Below are 4,408 nucleotides of genomic sequence, written 5' to 3' on the forward strand. Positions count from 1 at the left end.
TCAACACATAATAGATGAGGTTAGCCATCTGTGGAAGGAACCTATTTAAAAATGTCACTCAAGGCAATATTTTTGTGGGGAGGGGAGTAAAAAACTGTTTTGTATCATGATTGTGGTAGTGGTTACACAACTCAAATAGAACACAAAAAATGAATTTTACTGTATATAAACTCAAATAAGTTAAAAAATATAAAAGAAACATACAACAAATGTTACTCTGTACATTATAAAAGGAGTAATTGAGGATATTTGGGAAATATCCAACAACAGTTAAGGTGACCAGATTCTACTCTCTAATCAATTCATATCTTTGGAATGCATCCAATAATATGCATATGGTATATAAAGAGGGGTACTGGGTTTTAAAAATTTGATGATCTAAATTCCTGCTCTATCCAAAGGGGAGACTTTATATATGCCAGATACTAGCTTTTTTTTTTTTTTTTTTTTGCATGTATTCTATTCAATAAGAACATTGTGAGGCAGGGATTGTGCATTAAGTTATACTTCAAGGTCTTCTAATCTTTGGCCCTTCTTGGATGTTCAGCAAATAGTCTTTAATTCCTCCAACACTCTTTGAACGTAAAGTAGTCTGCTATTAGTGGATAAGATCATTCTGGTGACTAGAAAATATACTCCTACCCCTTGTCAATTAATAGGGTGATATTGACAGTTAGGTCCATAGATCACTCTTATGAATGAATCATTTACCCTGAGACTGATGAACTGAGTGCTCTTACAAAATGGAACTCATGACTCTCCAAACCCACTGACCAAATCCTGAGTCATGTCAGCCCCACCAGGAGCCGCTACTCCATGAAGTCTACCTGAGCAGCCAGCTGCCTTCTTTCTCTGATACCTTTCACTGAATATATTAGCCAGACTGTCCCAAGTTTCTACAGGGCAGGAGGTGGAAAGAACCTCACCGACTGGTGGCTTTATGGAGACTTAGAGGTGAAACTTTCCATTCCACCAGAACTGGAAGAAAATTCCTCACTTCTCTGAAGTCTATCACATTTGTTTGATGTTCCACTCATGAGTGGGTCCTGTGCTGCTAGTCACCTTTCTGTGTGGGTGGGTAGCTTATATTTCTAACAGAATCTGGTAGAAAGTCAGAAACTTTCCTGTTGCCTTATATATTGTTGGGATCTAATCATTACTTGGGAATTTATTTGACAAATGCCATGTTCTAGCTTGCTCTTGCTCCATGATCCCAAGCAGAATTTTGTGTTACATGAAAGAAGGAATAACTGCTTTACCTGGCCTGTCCCAATTCATCCTGAGCCAACTTCACATCAATAAACTGCCAAGAACATCTCCAGTGAGGAGAGGGGTTTAGTGAAGGTATAGCAATGACTAGGGTTGTGCTTTTCAGAAAACATGGCCCCCTCTGCTTTATCCTGGCTCAGAATCTTTGGCCAGTATGTGCTGTATTCCTTTGACCTGGAAGATGGAATGTCTTATTACACTGAAGTAATATGAATGATTGTGGGAGGGCTCTGGAAATGCCCGAGGGCAGAGTGATCACATGCCACTGAGTCTCCCAGGGAACGTGTCACCGTAGAGTACAACATGCCCACGTTCTAGCAAACAATATCCCGGGAGGGCAGGCCACCACCATTTCTCTCACTTACTCGACAACTCCAAGTGCCCCGTGCTCTCCTGGCAAATGCTCATGAGCTTTGTGGAAACACCCATCCTAATGGGCAAGTGGATCTGTGACCTCACCCTTTCTTTTTATTTTTACATGCGTAGGATTCCTGTTCTTTTTCTGCCTTCTGATGAACAATTACTCTTCTTTTTTTCCCTTATACTTTTTAGTTCAAAATCTTCTCACTGATCTGCTTTCTGTTGACTTTTCTATTGATTCTGCTCACTAAAATCATTCTTGGAAAATATATATACTTACAAAATATATAGACTTATCTCCTCATGTACTTGTACCCATAACCTATCTTTGGCAAGAAACACAGGAATCTTGTAATATTAGTTGCCTCTGGGGAGAAAGACTGTATGGCTCGGGGTGGAAGGCTTGGGAGTCTATCTAGCAGCCAGGTTACCCACTTTAGGAGGGACCAGTCCCATCAGAGTCTGTAGGAAGGTGCCGCTCAGTTGTACAGCTCCCTGGGCAGAGAGGAGACCTTTACATGTATACCCTTTCAACTTATATTTTTGTACACTGTGACTGCCTTAGCTATTCACATACTTGCATTTAAAATATAAAAATGCATATTGTCTTTCAAACAGCAAACATTCAGACAAAATTAGTCTTGAAAGCCCCTTCCTTTTGAATGCTGAACAATTCTCTCGAAGCGTTTATTTGGACTCTCCATTTTTCTGCCCCTGGCAGAGTTTACCCTGGTTTATACTTTGGGCATGCAGCTTTATGACCCAGGCTTATATCAACAAGGAAATAAGTATAAGCAGCCACAAAGACCGCATGAAGAAAGTCAGGTGTGTATAAGTCACAGATAAACTACATTCAACATTGGACGTTAAGATAAAGATGAGTCTGACTTGAAGATTCACAATAATTACAGAATCACACTGCAAATATGACTAATCCGGTTTCTCCATTCTACCCACCCCTGAGTTTTTCCTTGGCTCCTTCCCCAATGCTGAGAGGGAACACTAAGATGCTAAGGATGAGATTGTTGGATTGGGGGCAATGTCAGGTCCTCCCCCCGGGCCTCAAGGTAGTTAAGGATAAAAGTAGGATCGTATTTATGCCACTACAGAATCGTGAAATGTCAAAGCGCAAAGCATGCTCCAGCCCTCAGATGGGATTAGCCCCTCCTTCCTCTCAGCCCCCGAGTCTGTACCCACGCCCCTGATGTAGCCTCCACCCGGAGTATTGCAGCCATCTGCCTCCGCAACACACTGTGGTCCCCTTGCGGTCGGGACTAATTCCCAGACTTTTCTGTGTCTTTGCTGACTTGTACAATGACTGGTACTTACTAACATTTTTAAGTGATACATTTTCAAATCGCAATAATTTTCTAGTCTTAAAATGATTTCATTCTGTTTTTATATGTAATAATATATAATGTAAGATACTCTAGGATTTGTTATTGCTTCAGCATGTCTCTGATTCTGGGATTTTTCTTTATCAATTTCTCCTTTCTAATAAGTTCTGTCTCATCCACCCCAAATGTTAACTTTCTACATAGAAAAAAGGACCAAGAAGTCAGTTTGCCAACACCTTCCATCCTGACCATTCATTCTTGGGTGGTCTTTACAAAATCCTGTTCGTTGTTCCTTGGACATGACTATTAGCTTCTCACCTTCTTCCCATTCCCATACCTAGTCTTCTAGTTCAAGTGCCCACCACATCACTGTAGGGTTACTTTCAACAGTTTCCATCCACTCTTCCAGATCTTCCTTCTCCTTCCTTCCAAATCCCTTGAATACCAATGCCAATTCCATCGTCTGAAAATTCATCAATTTTCAATATTTTTTTGGCTGCACTGCACGCTTGCAGGATCTTAGTTCCCTGACCAGGGGTTGAACCAAGGCCCCTTGCAGTAGGAGCTCAGGGTCCTAACCACTGGACCGCCAGGGAATTCCCTGAAAATTCATCATTTTTCCTAAGACAACTCTCTGTTCAGGATCCTACAACAATCGTGTGTAGAGATTGCTAATTGCTGCTCCAATATCCATTCCCCCTTCCTTGAGAAATGGAACCCTGATTTTGCTTGTGGTGACAATGTGCCCAGCAAAAACACTAAACTTCCCAGACATTCTTTCAGTTAGGGTACCTAGTGCCACAGTTCTGGCCAATACAGATGTAAGCAGAAGGCTGCTAGGAATTCCTGAGAAAGCCTTTGCATTCCTAATACAGAAACCACCCACTTTATCCTTTCCTGTCTCTTTTTTCTGCCTAAAATGTGGTTATAAGGCTGGAGGTGGAGCAGTCATATTGGAACCGTGAAGCAATAAAGTTAATGACAATGCCTTCCACAAATCGTGGCAGAGGGGAAGAGGGAAAGTGTCATTGTGGAACTCTTGAACCCACTTGGTGCTAGTCTTCTTGCTTTCTGAGAAAATGAATCCTTTACTTGCTTAAGAAAATGTATTCAGATTTCTGCGGTTTGTAACTAAACACATTCCCCATCTGATACACAGAGCAAATCAAATGTAAATATCTCTCCCTGACCTTCCAAGTCCTTTATAAGCAGGTCCAGCTCAATTCCCTTTTTCTCTAAAATTCTCTCAACCCCAGTGAGACCAGGCCTTCACTATTCTCTACATGGGGCAAACTAATTCCTACCTCTTTGCACTTACTTAGATTGGTTGGTCATCCAGGAATATTCTTTCTATTGACCCACCTCTTCTTCCAGACTGAACTTAGATTCAGCTTCTTTCTGGAAACTTTTTTCCCTACTCTTATGCCCAATTATCTCTCCCA

This window comes from Stenella coeruleoalba (assembly GCF_951394435.1).
Source record: "Stenella coeruleoalba genome assembly, chromosome: 3".
NCBI lineage: Eukaryota > Metazoa > Chordata > Mammalia > Artiodactyla > Delphinidae > Stenella > Stenella coeruleoalba.